We start from the raw sequence: 19,701 nt of genomic DNA on the forward strand, positions 1-19,701 counted from the left end.
ATGCTGTTGCTACGGTGGTTGCTCAGTGTTTACATTGTACATTAATGCATGGTTGCTAGGGTGTTCTGGGTGCTTTGTAGGTCGTTTCTAGGTGGATAAATGATTTCTAAGGTGTTCTGAGTGTATTATGGGACAATGCCACGGTGTTGCAACCATGGAGTTGCTAGGGCATTGCTCATGGTTGCCTGAGCATTGCTGTGCATCTTGGTGGTGGGTTCTGGAAGGTGGCTGCACCTTCTGGTCAAGGTAGCTTCTGAGGTGCTCTAACCACTGAGCCACCACTGCCCCCACAGTGTTGCTATGCTGTTACTAAGGTGTTCTGGATTGTTCCCAAGATATTGCTATGTGGTTGCTAAGATGTTCTGAGGGGTTCCAAGCACATTACTTTGTGGTTCATAAGGTGTTCTGAGTGTGTTGTGGGTGGTTGCCAGGGTGTTGCTATGCTTTTCCTAAGGGGTTTTGAGTGGTTATAAAAGCACTGCTATGCAATTTCTATGGTATTCTGGTTGGTTGCTGTGGTGTTGCTAGGAGGTTTCTAAGGTGTTATGGGTGATTGTTAGGTCGTGGCTTGATTGATACTATCGTATTGATTAGTGGTTTCTAAAGGTGTTATGAATGGCTGAAAAGGAATTGCTATGGGCTTGCTAAGGTGTTCTCTGTGAGTTCTGGATGTTACCAGGGTGTTGCTATGGTGTTCTGAGTGGTTATTAGTGCATTGCTATGCAATTGCTAAGGTGTTCTGGATGGTTCTTTGGGCTTTGATAGGCAGTTTCAAAGATGTTCTAGGTTGCACTGTGGCATTGCTATGTGGTTGCTAACGTGTTCTAAGGGGTTTCAGCACATTGCCAGGTGGTGGCTAGGGTGTTCTGGTTGGTTGTCATGATATGTGGTTACTAGTCTATTGATAAGTGGTTTCTTAGGTGTTCTGGGTGGTTGCAAGTGTGTTGCTATGCTGTTGCAAATGTGTTCCGAGTGGTTATTAGTGCATTGCAATGCAGTTGCTGTGGTGTTCTGGGTGGTTGTTTGGATGATGCTAGGTTGTTTATAAGGTGTTCTGGGTTGTCATCAAGGCATTACTTTGTGGTTGCTAAGATGATCTTAGTGGTTTCTAGCACATTGCTGCCAGGCCATTGCTCTGGGGTTGTGGGTGGTTGCCCAGAAATATTTTACCATTCATTTTTTCATAGCGATTTTATAAAGTCCTTCATAATGGTGTTCTGAGCTATAAACCAAACCAACCACCTCCACAGTACATCACAATGTTACAAACTTGGATTTACAGCACAAAAATGATAACACCCTGTCTAAACTGCACAAGTGCGTCACATCAAAAGTAATGTAGCCCATTATAATCAAGGATGCTGTCTCAACCGTTAGCATCCGCTGCGGTGCATCCATCAACAATAAACGGGTGTTCCATTCCAGTTTGCGCTGCATGTGCTGGCACTTCTACACAAATTAAACAGTTTAGAACATTCATGTCAAAACGGCCGGTGTAGACAGGGTGGAAATGCACCCCAAATCACACACTTTAGCACTGTTCTACCACATTTTGCAAGCAGTGCAAGTATAATGTTTCCATTTGAAATGCAACAAAAAGAAATGTATAACATGTACCTGGATGATGTACTTCTTCAACCGAAAAGAAGGAGTGTGTATGCACTCAACGGTCGCAGCTTGCCATTTATAGCAGAATGGGCGTAGTTACCTGACCGCAATGCTGGACTGAGAAAATTATTGTAATTAAATGTGATTATGGCAAAATTAATTTGAAAACAAAAAATAAAAACACGCACTGATGGCTTCAGCAGAAGCAAATACCATATTGCTATTGATAAACAACCTTGGAGCTCAAAGTAGGACTCACTAAGCCACACGCATCACTCATCTCCATAGCACAAAATGTACCTGTCAAGTTACACCACCAAATTTAATATTTATGTATGTTGAGGGGTTTGTTAAAATCTCTAAACCAAAGTATGAGCAATAATAGAGATGCTTGCCTTTGCAAACATTACTAATAATGCAGTTTTTTTATTTAATTAAAAAAAAAAACACATTACTTTTACGGTTAGTGTGTTATCATAATATTTAGTCTTATATAAAAAAAAAAAATTCATAGAAGTCTATGGTATATCCTTATTTATAAGTAAAGTGTGTCCAAGGGTTTTTCTGTTAGTTTATAAGAGTATTGTCATCACGGACACAAAAACACACATACACTTGGCCCTCGTCCTCCTCCTTGGCTCACTCTCAGATCATTCCTTGATTAGTTCACTGTAATTCTTCTGAAGGTCAGGAGGAATTGACCACTCCAAAGCCGCCACGTATCGCCTACAAATCAGAGGCTTTGCTTTCGAACAACAAAACAAACACATATGCAGAGACAAAGTGATTGTAAAGCAGTCTCCTCCACTCACAGAGTTCAAGAGAGACATAAACAAAACACAAATCAGCAACAACAAACGCATTGTCTCTACGGGCTGTACGTTTTGCGCGCCTGCAGCTAGTAGATGACAGATATTTTGCATTGTAGCACAGATGTTTTCAATTAATCCTGAATTCTCAATCCTTCATGTACCTCTCACGTCCCGCCTCCAGCATACTCTGGGTAAATACATTTATTCTGTATCTACAGCCGCAGAGCCTCTACTAGTCCTAGCTGGCAAATGTGTTTTTTAACCTTGACTCGGAAGTGTCACTGCTGCGATACTGTATTATTTGTCACCATGAATCGGGTTTAACAACAGCTGTGCCCAAGGGAGTCCACAGCGAACCACATGCAAGTGCAGCATGGGAAACTTAATTAATCTTTCTGTCACTTTCATGACGCTTTTCATTAGTTAAACCATTATCTGATCAACAGGCAGATTGCAGGAGGTTGCATGTGTTTCAAACGCTCCAACCAGTATCTGAAGGAGAGGAGAGGAAATCTGGGCAACACAAAAAACAGGAATAGGACGTTAACGTACGAATTTTAAGAGCCTAGCCCTTTAAATACAATTTTAAGGCTGAAAAAAACAGCTCAAACTAGCTTCACAGACTGGCCATGGTGTCTGTTTTGATGGTTTTAGAGGGGTTTTGGGGGCACTTATCAGCTATTCAGACTGGAAGACCAACTGGCCGACTAGCTAAGCACCTGTTTGGAGACCAAATAGACCATTTTAAACCAGCAAAGACCAACTAACCACCTTAGGCCTATTAGAATGGTCTGTTTTGTAGGTTTTAAATAGGTTTTTAGCCATTTGTCAGCTGATTAGGCTGGGAGACCAACTGGCCAACTAGCTTAAACAGAGACCAACTAGACCATCTTAAACCTGAAGAAAACAACACTTGGTATGTTTTATGGTTTTAAGGGTGTTTTGGGCACTTGTCAGATGCTTAGGCTGAAAGACCAACTGGCTGACCATCTAAACAGCCATTTGGAGACCAAGTAGACCATCTTAAATCAGCAAAGACCAACAAACTTTCTTAGGCCAATTAGGCTTATCTGTTTTGATGGTTTTAAAGGTGGTTGGGGCATTTTTCAGTTGTTCAGGCAGGAAGATTGAATGGCCAACCAACTGAACACATGTTTAGAGACCAACTAGACCATGTTAAACCATCATTGACCAACAAACCACTTAAGCCGATTAAGCTGGTCGGTTTTTAGTGATTTTAAAGGTTTTGGGCACTTGTCAGCTATTCAGGCAGGGAGACCAACTGGCCGACCAGCATTACCATTTAAACACAAGCTTGGAGACCAACTAGACCATCTTAAACCAGCAGAGACCAACAAACAACTTAGGCTGGTCAGTTTTTAGTGATTTTAAAAGGGGTTTTAGGCACTTTTCAGCTATTCAGGCAGGGAGACCAACTGGAAACCAGCATTACCATCTAAACACAAGCTTGGAGACCAACTAGACCATCTTAAACCAGCAGAGACCAACAAACCACTTAGACTGGTCTATTTTGGTGATTTTAAAGGGGTTTTGGGCACTTGCCAGATTTTCAGGCAAGGAGACCAACTGGTCAACCAGCATTACCACCTAAACACAAGATTGGAGACCAACTAGACCATCTTAAACCAGAAAAGACCAACAAAACCCCTTAGACGATTAGGTTGGTCTATTTTTATTGTTTTATGGGGGTTTTGGGCACTTGTCAGCTGTTCAGACTGGAAGACCAACTGCAAATAGCAAAATAACCGTTTTGGGACCAACTAGACAATATTAAACCAGAAAAGACCAACAAACCACCATAGGCTGATTGGGCTGGTCTGTCTTGATAGTTTTAAAGGTGGTTTTGTGCACTAGTCAGCTGTTCAGGCCGGAAATCCAACTGGCTGACCAGCTAAACAACCGTTTGGAGAACAACAAGACCATCTTAAACCAGAAAAGACCAACAAATCACCTTATGCCGATTAGGTTGGTCTGTTTTGATGGTTTTAAGGGGGTTTTGGGAGCATATCAGCCGTTTCAAATGTGCTTCTCGGTGGTTTCTCCTAAGAAAAAGGAGGGAAAAAAGGTTGTACTTTATACAGTGTTCATGTTACTGTGTATTTACATATGTTGACACAAACATGTCTCATCAAATTCTAACAAGACAAATTATCTAAGCTATGCCAACGCACGCACGCATGCACGCACGCACGCACACACACACCATTAAAAAAAAAACAATTTTCATATACAAATTAAATAACATCATGATTCCATCAGCAGAAAATGGCCTTTAGTGAAGTAATTCTGCAGCAATAATACAACGACCTGTTTGTCATTCTGTGCTGCACGTCTGTCTATAAAACAACATATTCCGACATAAGTGCAAACAAGCATATGCATTTAAATGGCTGTTATTGGCTGTGACTGTGGGCTATAATGGCTTGCATGAGGGCCCAGCAGACGCCCACAGAAGCAGAGGTGAATATGCTGTTCACCTTTAAATTAGTCAGACATGAAGGCAATGAATACTATATGAAACCATCAACCCCCTTCAAACACTTTATGATTATCAGCAACAAAAAATGACTATTTCTAGTCTACTAAATAAGTAGTTGTTTAGCAAAAGGCTGCGATTAAAAAAAAAAATGATGTTATCCTTTAATCAACCTCATATGACTTTAAATCTTCCGCAGAGCATGAAAGGAGATGCTGCAAAACGTTAGCGTCAGTCGCCATTTACTTGTATTTAATGGGGGGAAAAATGGTGCAGTGAAAGTCAATGGTGACTGAAGCTGTCAATCCTGAATATTCTGCTGTGTTCCAAAGTATTGGAAAAAATAATGATAGAATTTTTACTTTGGGGTGAAATATCCCTGTAATATACAATGATAATTCTGTGATGCCTACGTAAATTCTCATGCTGACCCTTGTAGTCATTAGTCCAGCATTCTCATGAACCCCTTTTATTAAAAGCAGATTTTCAGTGAGGTAACTGTACTGTGATACAGATCACATTTCTGTTTGCAACCCCTCTGCTCATAGATCCTCGTCGCGCCAACAGAACATATATTAAGCATGCTCCAGCAATCTCTAGTGTTCTTTTCTGTCTCGTGCTGGCCCTCTCTCACGCCTCCTTTTTTAATAAGATTTCGCTGCGTGTAAGTAGATGTAGTGCTGAAACAAGGCAGTAATTTGTTTGGGGTTAGAGAAGCATTTCATATTACTGGACTCAAAGAAGCGTTTCGTTTTCAACATTAGCCACAAGAAAGATTTTATTACAGTGCTAAGTACCAACATCGAGATAAATCACTGACATTTAACAAGCTGTGATTAATCAAATCAAACCACGTTTGTGGGCTCTTTTAAATTTGGACGGTAAGTACCAACCACCTAGAAACCCTTTCAACTGCATAATGAGATAAAACCACGGAAAACCTTAGCAAACTCCACTCACTCACCACTTTCTACAGATTTGTTGATTTTTTTACATCTGATGTTTATAGTTCTGAATTTAATTACAATTATTTATTGTAAATACTGATAAATTATCCATTTCAGACAACAAAATCACAAATAAACATGCTGAGCATTTGTGGTAAATGACAAAGTTAATTTTCTATTTATTTAAATTTCAGCCGCACTGTCACCATTATGCAAGAAACACGATTTCCTTTCATGGTGAAGTCTCAGGTCCCAGGGAAAATAATGAATGCAGCCAAACTCTGCATGAACACCCTGAACAGCTGATAATTAAATTCTGATGTTGGCCTGACATCATCGCAGCTCTAGCATGTTCACTGAGGGGCCGCACCAGATGTCAAATGGAAAAACAAGCCCCTTCGGCAACAGCAGATCCTAACGTAAAGATATCTCACTAAAAATGCTGTGAATTCTCTGTGAAAGTGCTGCGTTTCAGATAGGAACTTTTACATTGTGAACTACAGCTTTGTTCTGGTAAATCTTTACTTCTCTACACGCTAAAGCAATGTAGTTAAAGGGATCACCCAAAAATGAGAATTGTCATCATGTAGTCACCCTCATGTACTGTACTTTCTTCCGTGGAGCACAAAAGGAGAATAAAAGCCTCGGTCACCATTCACTTTCATTGCATCTTTTTTTTTTTTCTCCATACAATGTAAGTGAAGGGTGACTGAGACTAACATGCTGCTTAACATTTCCTTTTGTGTTCCACGGGAGCAAGAAAGTCATACAAGTTGGAAACAACATTTTGGGTGATTAAACAATGACAGAATTTACATTTTTGAGTGAATATACCTAGAAGTAGAAAAGGAGGTATTCATATAACGTGCGTTCTTGTGTTAAAAGATGGAGCAGAATGGAAGAAGAAACTGTTAGTTTATAAACAAATTAAAGGAACGTACCAAGTTCTATACAAGTTTACATTTATGCATTTGGCAGATGCTTTTATCCAAAGCGACTTACAGAGCCCTTATTACAGGGACAATCCCCCCGGAGCAACCTGGAGTTAAGTGTCTTACTCAAGGACACAATGGTGGTGGCTGTGATGATCGAACCAGCGACCTTCTGATTAACAGTTATGTGCTTTAGCCCACTACACCACCACCACTCCTAGTTAAGCTCAATTGACAGCATCAACCCTCCTTTTCTTTAAAAACATACATTTCTTCTTTCACAGTGCATCATGGGAATGAGCAGTCTCTGCAGAGCTCTTTTAGTGCACTTTGTATGCCGTGGTTCTCTTATTGGTGGATCTTTCTCTATAGGATTTTTTGGCAGGGCTGGATTGATAATCTGGCATACCATGCATTTTCTCGGTGGGCTAACGCATTTTGGGGCCGATCAGGGGCAGACTGGCCATCAGGAGAACTGGGCGAGCCGGTTGGGCCACGATAAACTGAAATGAGCCACCGTGTTATGCAAAATGGGCCACAAAACGGTGCTCCTATATGCCAAAGAGGGTAGCGATATGCAGAAAAGAGACCAACCCCGCTCAACAACTTTTGGGACAGTTTCTAAGTAAAATCTGGGGGCGATTTCTCTTCCCAGTCCACCCCTGTGTTCATGGGTGGTGTAGTGGTCTGCTATTAAACACTTTTTATGGACTGGTGGCTTAAACAGAAGCATATGCCAATGATTAAAAACCTTGCAGCTCACGGTATGTCTGTTTATCGATCATTGGAAGACAAGAGGCCTACCTTTTGGAACAGTCTTTGAGTTGGGTGCACATTAACAGGACGATGCCTTAAAATGCTGCTCATAGGTTTCAGAAACAGAAGCACAGTACAATACAGAAATGTTAATTTCTGTGTTTCTCTACTAATTGACAGGACAAATATTTTATGGTATTAACTATCATCATGTTAACTAAAAACAGAGAGTGCTGACTTACATCGATATTCATCATCTCATTAGCGTAGACAGTAACTTTGAACGACTTGGACAGTAATTCAACAAATTCAATCATCTAAAACAGTTCTGAACACCATCAGGCTCTTATTTCATTCTGACTTTCCATATTATAAGCCACAGCTGTCTTGCTACTTGAGTTTAGCCAATCAGCAGTTAATTGGGTGTTTGGCACACAGTGAGTTTTTGTAAACATGAATCAGCAGAGCAGCGCAATAACTGGTCGGAAAGTACAGCTGAAGCCTATCTCTCTGGTCGAGGCCATCGATTTCTGCCAGAGCTTCTTAAGCCTTCAGCACGGCAGGTCAATATGGATTTGATATACACGAGTTTAAAATGAGTCAGGCTTGGTGAAAACATACAACCCATATAGCGCAAAGAAACTGTGCAGCTTATTCAGCAGAGAACTAATTTTAATAACAAAGGTGGCTTTGGAATGCAGATATCGACCGGGACAGTGTTTGCCTCACTGATAATGTCCATGCCCCAGGAAATAACACGGCCTTGCGAAACTCCTAAAGGAACCAAAACATTGTCTGTAATCACATTTCCTAGGAACAAGCAAGAGAGAGAGTGGGAAGATGTTTGCGTGAGATGGATTAATAGAAGCCTGTGGATACACACAGCCGAGGGCGAGCCTGAATCGCAAGGAGCTTTAAGCACCACACTGAAGAGGAACCATATGGGTCATAGCCTACATGTTTATGTCCCCAACATATGTCTTCACAAATTGGATAAATTAAATTCTACATTTTTTGAGATTTAGAGATCGTATTAGTTGGTTCTTTAATCACAGTATCACAATCAAAAGGAATGTTCCGGGTTTATTACAAGTTCATTACGACTCTATCGACAGCATTTGTGGAATAATGGTGATTACCAAAAAAGTTATCTATTGCAATTTATTTATTGCAAAAATCACAGTTAAAGTGGGGCACTTACAATGGAAGTGAATAGGGGCAATCCATAAATGTTAAAATACACACTGTTCCAAAAGTATAGTCAAAAGATGTAAACATTATACATGTTAACATGATTTTAGACTGATAAAATCACTAACCGTATCTGTGTAAATTATATCCAATATGACGTTGCCATGACGACACACTGCTTGTAAATCCTACAAAAACAATTCCTTGACAATATTCAATTTGTTTCAAAACATTTTCCATTTTCCAGTTCCATTCTCTAATCAAAATATTTTGAACAAAGCACGTTTTCATGGGAATACTGCTTTAAACAGTAATCAATTTATAGGTTTGTCCAATATCCTCAATTTCACTTTCCATCCTGTTAATTTCCCTTTCACTAACAAAAGGCAGTTCTTTAATGACATCATCCTCCAGAAAGAGGCATTATTTGTAGTGGATAATGTATAGTGCAAACATCGGTAAGGATTAGCAATGGAGTTGATGAGGTAGGGCACATACAATACGTTTCCATTATTGTTTGTTTGTTTGTTTGTTTAAATTTGGCTTTTATTTTCAGGCTGTCTACATTAATCCAGATACATTTGAAAAGGCCGTTTTTGTTTTTGAAATGCTCCACACTGCCATTTTCAGGAGTTTTCCAAAAGTTGCTCGTCCACACTGAAGCATCTGTGCCCCATATGGAGTGGTGGTGGCGTAGTGGGCTAAAGCACATAACTGTTAATCAGAAGGATGCTGGTTCGAGCCCCACAGCCACCACCATTGTGTCCTTGAGCAAGGCACTTAACTCCAGGTTGCTCCGGGGGGATTGCCCCTGTAATAAGTGCACTGTAAGTCAATTTGGATAAAAATGTCTGCCAAATGCATAAATGTAAATGTAAATCTGAAAACGGTTAAATCCCCTTACTGCACTTGTGAAAAATAGCCGTTGCATTGTCGGTCTGAAATCCAATTGTCCTCATGTTTCGACACTTGCCTCCAATTCAGAGTAAACTTCCCGTTGCCTTTGAAGGAATGCAATGTGAATGTTGTAAAAAGTAATATTTATCTTTAACAATGATTTCAAAGTGAATATCAGTCACAACGGCGCAGCTATAACATAAATAAAAAAATTAAAAATTAAAATTTTGGATTAAGTTGGCATCCTTCAGATAATTCTCAATCTCTCACAAAGTGCTGGATGATTTAAGCGCCATGTTTCCACCGTATTAATTTTCACGCAGTTGTGTTAACAATTATATTATAAATGAATAAAGTGCCTGAGCTTGACCAGAGCATATTTCTAAAAGTCTGGTATAGCTTTTCATAGAAATGCTTTATTAAATTACAACACAAGTATATTCAATTTCTAGAGTTCAAAAGGTACTGCATAACAGCATCACCCATATGAACACATGCTGTTCTGCAAAGTCGTTTTTATGCATTTCTGATTAGTGTACTGCCACACATCACTATGTGCTGCAATTTAAGGGCAAGTTAATTTCAGACTGCACTGTTCTCAAGACCAGGTAAAATAGGAGGTGACCATTATATCTCATACTTAGATGCAAACAGCACAGTAGGGACTGCCTGAGTGTCTTCAGCACTGATATTGAGCTTTCAAATAGAGTTACATACTCTCTTGACATGCCGGTCATTTAACTTGATTAAAGAAATAGTCATAATTTACCCCCATGTCATCCCAAACCCTGATGGCCTTCTTTTTTTCAGTGGAATGCAAACATTTTATGAAATACTCTAAAACAATTAAATTTAACAAAACAAAAACATTTTTCTTTCTAACAAATATTTGTTTCAACAGATTTGTTGCGATTTTGCAGTAAAAAATGCCTTATGCCATAAACGGCATAAGTAAAAATAAATAAATAAAAATTGAAGGACTTTTTATTTTTCCGGACATAGTCAAAATGATTTATGTAATCCCAATGCAAATGGATTAAATTAATTTCCATTTTAGAAATTTAAAGGGTCACATTTTATATTAGGTGTCCTTAACTACTGTGTACTAACATTAAATATATACAAGACTAAATATTTACTGTGTAACCCACATTTGCTGCTACTGAGGTTGAGGTACAGGTAGGTTTATGAGTAAGGGTAGGGTTAGGATTAGGGGTTAGAGTTTGGTTTTTGGGTAAGTGTTGGGTTATGGTTAACAGTGTTACTACAAACGTAATTAAATGCAAACGTAATTAAATGGTTAAGGGGCGGCTGTGGCTCAGGTGGTAGAGAGGGTTGGCCACTAATCTCAGAGTTGGTGGTTTGATTCCCGGCCCACATGACTCCACATGCCGAAGTGTCCTTGGGCAAGACACTGAATCCCAAGTTGCTCCCAATGGCAGGCTAGTGCCTTGCATGGCAGCTCTGCCATCATCGGTGTGTGAATGTGTGTGTGAATGGGTGAATGGGACACAGTGTAAATCGACTTTGAATACGCAAAGGTTAAAAAGGCGCTATATAAGTGCAGACCATTTACCATTACCATTTAAGTATATAGTAAATTATATATAATATAAAATGGGTTCATTTAAAGGGACAGTATATAATGAGAAAGAGACATTAGCATTAGACACTATTCAAAAAGATACAATGATAGTGAATGGTGACTAGGGCTAACTTTCTGCTTAAAGTCACCATGAATTCAAAATTGTTATTTTCCTATTGGATGTTGCTGTTTTTCTTCTAAACGTTTAATGCGTATCAACTTATTTATTTTTATATTTTTTTATGGGTTGCCCTTGTAATCTTTAATCAAAACTTTTTTTGTGCAGCTGGAGATTACTTGGGATGTACAGCTTGAGTAAGTGTTCGTTATTCATTATGTACTGTATGTAGCCAAGTGGAGAAATTTAATGTAATTATACTCTAGTCATAAATTGGACGTGGCCCCTTTAAGAGTTTTGTGACACCCGCCTTCCAGCACTCTCTTACACACAAGAGAGCTTGTGTGTGCAAGAGAGCTCACAGTTTTGTTTTCATCGGTTGAGAATTATTTCGGTAAATATAAAATTTTACACACAATGTTGTTAAATTGCATTTAATTTGTTCACAAGAGTCATATCTTAAAATTGAATTTTTTATTTTAATAATTTTAGAAGGATGCATGTGTGGAGTTTGACAACATTTTGCATATGCAAGGACTGGGTATGTCAATTTTGTATTAATCATATCTTATTTAATGATTTATAGCCCAGAGTTTTCCAGTTTAGAGAGTAGGTGTAATAAGTTATTTGTGGAAAACATGTTTAATGAGAGTTTTATTCTTTTAAACTGTTGTGCATGTCCTTAAAGCCTGGTTAAAAATGCTTTGAGTGTCTTGTGTTAAATGCATAAAATACTGAGTGTTTAAGCAAGCACTTGAATACTCGTGATCCTACACACCCGGTCCCGTATTAGGCTAATCAAGCCTCCGTGAGGGATAAAGGTCGACTGAAGAGGATCGTGCGGCAGAGAGAGATCGTTTACGGACATGTCCGTCATGTGTGTGTTTGTGTCTTCTGTTTTAGATTGAAATTAATCTATTATTTATATTGAAAAGCCGGTTCTGGCCTCCTCCTTTCCATTGATCGCTTTACACATGTATTAAAGTGATGTATGCAAATAGGGCTGCCCCAATCAAAGAATTTCCTTGGCGACTATTAGTCATTCGTTTATGCCATTAATCCACTACCTTTCGCATGTTTATGATATTAATTAAATTATTAAATTAAACCCCAAAATATATTTTTGTATTCGTGATGATTATTTACAACCCACCGGCTACATATGAAAGATCATTTTACAGGATTGGAATGACATTAGGGTGAATAAACAGAATTTTCATGTTTGGGTGAACTATCCCTTTAAAGAGTTTGTACGCAATGAAATAAAATATAAAGATAAAGAGCAGCCATTATTTCTTCAAAAAGTTCATGCAAGTACTCGCATTTACTTCCTAGTGTTTCACGGAAGAAAGAAAGCCATACAGTATTAAACAACAACATGAAGGTCAGTAAATAATGCAAAATGTGTATTTTTGGTTGAACAATCCCTTTAATAATATCAGCACAATCCAAACTGTGGTTACACCACTAGGCTTTATTCTGTTTTTCAGAGACCATCTCTAAATTCTTGATGCTGTTCCAGCGTCAAAAGATCTTCCACAGGATACCCTTGTATCCATAAATTTCACTGAACTCTACGAAGCTCAAATGCTCAAGGTTATTTACCGTCTTCTAACAGCTGTCATACAGCCGTTAATGCCAGGAAAGAATGTGCACATCGTCAACCTTTGACAACGAAAGCCCAATAAATCCACAAGAAGCCACTGAACCAACGATTGATGATTGAATCCTCCCAAGCTACTGTTATGGCTACAAAACCATGACTTTCATAAAGACGAAACTTTTCTTTATGATGTTGCCTGTAAAATGTTCCTGGGGTTGGGTACAGATAACCAATTCTTAGAACCATTTTATTTATTTTTTAAATACTGGAACTGAGCGATTTTCAATCCGAACTGTATTAAAATACTGCGCTGCAACTGAATGTACAGCGCCACCCACAGTGAAAGAAATAATTTTTTTAGCCAACATGTGAGCTTGCAGAAAGACTGGGCGGCTCGTGAGCTCAAGCTCTTAATCATCGCTCACTCACTCACTCACTCACTCACTCACTCACTCACTCACTCAGTGTTATGCATATAATGCTCGAAAAACTTAAAGGGATAGTTTACCCAAAAATGAAAATTCTCTCATCACTTATTCACTCTTATGCCATTCCTATGTGTGTGTGAGAAGTCCTTTTTTTACTGTAAATCTTCACCTTTGACTAGCCACAACCAGTAGGTGGCGATATGCACAAAGAATGTGAATCACCAAAAAATAAAAGATGATGAATGTGAAAGTTAAAGATGACATTTATAGTTAAAAAAAAAAAGGACTATTACTCACCAACACCTATCATATCCCTTCAAAAGCCATGGATTTTACCACTGGAGTCTTATGGATTACTTGTATGCTGCCTTTATGTGTTTTTGGAGCTTCAAAATTTTGGTCACCATTCACTTTCATTATATGGACCTACAGAGCTGAAAGTCACACATCTGGGATGGCATGAGGGTAAGTAAATGAAGAGAGAATTTTCATTTATTGGTGAATTGCAGAATTTGTGATTCATCCATCCATCCATCCATCATCAACCGCTTATCCTGTGTACAGGGTCGCGGGGGGCTGGAGCCTATCCCAGCTAACATTGGGCGAAAGGCGGGGGACACCCTGGACAGGTCGCCAGTCCATCGCAGAGAATTTGTGATTAATAACTATAAATCACAATATTATATATATATAATGTTCTTTCGCTTTTCTCTTTTAAAGAGTGAATAATGTTGAAATTTCAACATGACAAAGCAGCTGTTTGCGACAGTGGGAGGCACTCCTAACTCAAGTGAGTCATGAGAGAGAACGCACATCTAAACCATCTCTCATTCTAAACAAACAGCTGTCTGTATAACCTTATGTCAGGAAAATTCACCATTTCTTTTGTCAGAAATTAAAAAGTAATTCTGACAGTAATCCCAATTTTTTGAAAATGTAACTAATCTGATTACAATGGTATGTAACTAACATATTACAGGTACCTAACTAAATTACCTAACACTGTTACAAGTAATCTGTTACTCCCAGAGCCTGCGTGAGCATCAGAACAGGACCATGGAACAATGTAAGAGAGTGGCCTGGTCATGTGGACGGCCGGGAAAGTGTGCGTCATTTACCTGGGGAAGAGATGGCAGTAGGAAGCACTATGGGAAGAAGGCAAGCACCTTCGGTCCTGTTATTCATGTGCATGTTACTTTGACACGTACCACCTACCTAAAGATTGTTGCAGACCACGTACACCCCTTTATGGCAATGGTATTCCCTGATGGCATTGGCCTCTTTCAGCAAGATAATGCGCCCTGCCACACTGCAAAAACTTTTCAGGAATGGATTGAGGAACATTGTGGTGTTGACTTGGCCTCCAATTTCCCCAGATCTCAATCTGATTGAGCATCTATGGAATGTGCTGGACAAAAAATCCAATCCATGGAGGCCCCACCTCACAATTTACAGGACATAAAGGATCTGCTACTAACGTCTTGGTGCTAGATGCCACAGGACACCTTCAGAGGTTAGAGCTGTTTTGGCGGCACAATGGGGACCTACACGATATTAGTCAGGTGGATTTAATGTTGTGGCTGATCGGAGTATATACTGTATATACACTCACCTAAAGGATTATTAGGAACACCTGTTCAATTTCTCATTAATGCAATTATCTAATCAACCAATCACATGACAGTTGCTTCAGTACATTTAGGGGTGTGGTCCTGGTCAAGACAATCTCCTGAACTCCAAACTGAATGTCAGAATGGGAAAGAAAGGTGATTTAACCTTTCAACCGTGGCATGGTTGTTGGTGCCAGACGGGCCGGTCTGAGTATTTCACAATCTGCTCAGTTACTGGGATTTTCACGCACAATCATTTCTAGGGTTTATAAACAATGGTGTGAAAAGGGAAAAACATCCAGTATGTGGCAGTCCTGTGGGCGAAAATGCCTTGTTGATGCTAGAGGTCAGAGGAGAATGGGCCGACTGATTCAAGCTGATAGAAGAGAAACTTTGCCTGAAATAACCACTCGTTACAACCGAGGTATGCAGCAAAGCATTTGTGAAGCCACAACACGCACAACCTTGAGGCGGATGGGCTACAACAGCAGAAGACCCCACCGGGTACCACTCATCTCCACTACAAATAGGAAAAAGAGGCTACAATTTGCAAGAGCTCACCAAAATTGGACAGTTAAAGACTGGAAAAATGTTGCCTGGTCTGATGAGTCTCGATTTCTGTTGAGACATTCAGATGGTAGAGTCAGAATTTGGCGTAAACAGAATGAGAACATGGATCCATCATGCCTTGTTACCACTGTGCAGGCTGGTGGTGGTGGTGTAATGGTGTGGGGATGTTTTCTTGGCACACTTTAGGCCCCTTAGTGCCAATTGGGCATCGTTTAAATGCCACGGCCTACCTGAGCATTGTTTCTGACCATGTCCATCCCTTTATGGCCACCATGTACCATCCTCTGATGGCTACTTCCAGCAGGATAATGCACCATGTCACAAAGCTCGAATCATTTCAAATTGGTTTCTTGAACATGACAATGAGTTCACTGTACTAAAATGGCCCCCACAGTCACCAGATCTCAACCCAATAGAGCATCTTTGGGATGTGGTGGAACGGGAGCTTTGTGCCCTGGATGTGCATCCCACAAATCTCCATCAACTGCAAGATGCTATCCTATCAATATGGGCCAACATTTCTAAAGAATGCTTTCAGCACCTTGTTGAATCAATGCCACGTAGAATTAAGGCAGTTCTGAAGGCGAAAGGGGGTCAAACACAGTATCAGTATGGTGTTCCTAATAATCCTTTAGGTGAATGTATATAAATATAGTCTATTAGAAGTCTAGTTAGAACCAATTATTCTTCAAGTACAAAAATAATAATTAATGCAATAATTAAGGAATTGGAATTGTTAAGTGTAATCCGAACTAGAATAGCTAAATTCTGTATAATTCCCCATCTCTCGCAGTATCATCCCACCATTATAAGGCAGAGAACACAAGGAGGAACGGAAGGAAGAAAGTTGCACGGGATGCTGCTCGGATGACAGCTGAGAAATGGTCACTGCATTGGGTGGGATACAAGGGGAAGTATGTCCTTGAGGAATTCCAGCAAGATGTTTATTAGACAGACACAGATGAGTGCGTGTAATTACCAGTCAGAGTTCTGAATAGAAGAGCCTTGAGAATGATGCACACACACACACACACACACACACACACACACACACACACACGCACACACACACACACATCACACACACAATCACACAAACACACAAACACCGGTTTCAATCAGAGTGATGCCACTGCCAGAAACAAAATGCATCCCCTTGCTTTCAGGAAACGGTCACACACTGCTAGAGAAATAAATCTTTTACCATTGTTACAATGAAATGAGGTGGAGATGGAAGAAATGAAGTGTTTGAATGATTTAAAGCACAAAACAAATAAAGGGTTTAAATCAGTAGAGCAAAATTTCATTTTAGACCAGGCGACACAATTTATTTACCTGTAGCATTCCTCAACTTCCTCGGGAGACTCATTTTAAAGGGATACAGTAGTTCACCCAAAAATCATCTTTTACCCACCCTCATGTTGTTTCAAATTCATAGTATTATCTTTCATCTGTGAAGCACAAAGATATAAGCCAAAATGTTTGACCTTCTGTTTTGTGAACAATGAAAATGGATGGTGATTTTTACTGTCAAGCTTTAAAAAGACAACAACAAAAATAAAAAAGCACTTGTAAAGCAGTTCAATGGAAAGGAGGAGGCGAGAACCGGCTTGTCAATATAAATAATATTTTAATGTTAAACTTAAACAAAAGACAAACACACACATGACGGACATGTCCGTAAATGATCTCTCTCTTGCACCTCCATCAGCAGTCGGCCTTTATCCTTCTCGGAGCTTAATTAGATGAACAGCCGCCGACTGCGAGGGGAGGCCCCTAGCCGGTCAGAGCCACAGCCAGGGGCGGAGGAGACCCCTACCAGTTGCTAAAATGCGGCGGGGTCAGAGAACCACTGACTGCAAGCGGGGAGGGGCTCCTGGCCGACTGCCTGGAGCAGGATGACCGCTGCCAGGGGCGGGGGAAGAACCCTTCCATCCACCGAATACCAGGGGCCGGAGGACTACCTCCGGTCTGCCAGGGGAGGAGTGGCCGAGGACCAGGCAGACCTTAGGCATGCCCCTCCCCAGGGAATGCGTGAGAGAACGAGGGAGGAATGTGAAAGGGCGGAGGGCGGGGCCGGGTCGTGATTCCACACACTCAGCCCCTAATCAGGCTAATCAAGCCTCAGAGAGGGATAAAGGCCGACTGGAGACTGCAGTGGGACACAGAGAGGACAGCTGTCCGACACCTGTGTGTATGTTTATGTCTTTTGGTTCAGTTCTACATTAAATATTATTTATGCTGGTTCTCGCCTCCTCCTGTCCCTGTAATCCCTTTACATTCATATATGCAGAATAGAGAATGACACTTGGAAGGCAATGGAAGAGAAGTTTATTAGTTATTAACAACTTAAATTACAGTCTCTTTCTCACATAAAGCTATTTATGACATCGGAAGACTTGGAAAATATCACAAAAATCATATTGACTACTTTAAAAAATACGTTTGTTGTATTTCACAACTAACTTTTGCTGTATGTAAAGTTTTTTGACTGATTTCAGAGTCAAAATTGGATGTACAGTAGTTTGTGAAAATAAACCTGCTTTGGATTAAAATATTTTAAATTCACTTTCTGCAGTAGCATGCTATTGATGGAGAAGAATAATTCAGGAAACTGCAGAGACTAAAGTGTCGAGCACTGCTACTCGAATGCTGCCCTCTTAACACAATAAGTCCCATCAAAGTCTATTTGAAAGTCAATGAATCTGTGCATAATGGAAAACCTTAGATGTCCGTATCCCTTTCTTATTTAAAACTATTCTTCTAGCACAATCAAGACAAGTTCAAATGTAATTGAGGCAGGTGTGGGGACCTGCTTAAAGTCTGAAGCGATGGTTAAGAATTATTCATAAGAGAAGCCTATGAGAATATCTGAATGCGAGACAAACAAGAGGAGACAGACATACAAAAACACAGTTGAAAGGATAAACAGAAGAATAAACAGAAGGAAAGATTCTGCACGAGTGCTCTACACCAGCAAGAAGTGAAGGAAATAGGAAGTCAACCCAGCCTTAAGTGGTTTGCTGATCTTACCTGGCCACCAGGCTTGTTTCCACTGGTCAGTTTGATGGTTTTAGGGAGGTTTGGGGACATGTGACTGCTGGTCAGTCTGGGAGACCAGATGATGAACAAGATAAATTTACTATCAATTTACCTGGTTAGGATGGGCAGGCTGATGAGCCAATTAAACCAGCAAACTGTTTTTTGTCTTTGCTAGTAATGAGCTGCTTGCAGGGCTGGACTGGTAATCTGGCATACCGGACATTTTCTCGGTGGGCCGATGCACTTTGGGGCCGATCAGGGGTGGACTGTCCATCGGGAGAACAGAGTGGGCCAGTGGATCGTCCACAAAATGTGCCAAATGGGCCACGATAAGCTCAAATGAGCCCAGTCTCTTCCCAGTCCAGCCCTGGCTGCTAGTAATGAGGACTGATATGAAAAAGAGAAAGAATAGTTATGGTTTGCTGGTCTTAGCTGGTTTAGGCTTGTGAAGATGGTTTGCTGGTCTGATGGTGGTTTTTATTTATAAGTTTGATGGTTTTAGAAAGGTTTTGAGCTCTTGTCAGCTGGTAAGGCTGGGAGACCAGCTGGTGAACCAGAAAAATCAACTAAAAACCATCTTGGGTTTTTTAAGAATCTGAGAGACCAGCTAAACAAGCTAAGGCCAGCAAACCACAACTATTCTTTAATTTAGCAATTCTCCAGTCCCTGCTGAAAATAAACTGCTTAAACCAGCTTAAGATGGTTAGCTGGTCTCTTGACCAGGACACACAGGTTAGACTGGTCTGTTTTGCTTGTTTTAAGACACTTGTAAACAGGTCAGGCTCGAAGGCCAGCTATTTGACCAGCAAAACCTGTGAAACACCTACTTGTCCAGGATAGGATATCAGTTAAACCAGCTAAGACCAGCAAATCACATTAGGCTGGTTTAAACCATTCTTTTCAGCAGGGAAAACCCACAACTATTCTTTCTCTTTGCAGCTTTATTTTCCTGCATTTTAGCTTGCCATGATGCTAGTTGAATAAATTGGACAGAGAAAAATCTTGGATGAATGAGATAATGAGACACAGGGAGAGCAAATGAAAGAGATCCGATTCGTAATCTACCAATCAGTTTCAAAGTTGCATCACATGGATTTATGCTTTC

The sequence above is a fragment of the Xyrauchen texanus genome, chromosome 17, assembly GCF_025860055.1.
Source record: "Xyrauchen texanus isolate HMW12.3.18 chromosome 17, RBS_HiC_50CHRs, whole genome shotgun sequence".
NCBI lineage: Eukaryota > Metazoa > Chordata > Actinopteri > Cypriniformes > Catostomidae > Xyrauchen > Xyrauchen texanus.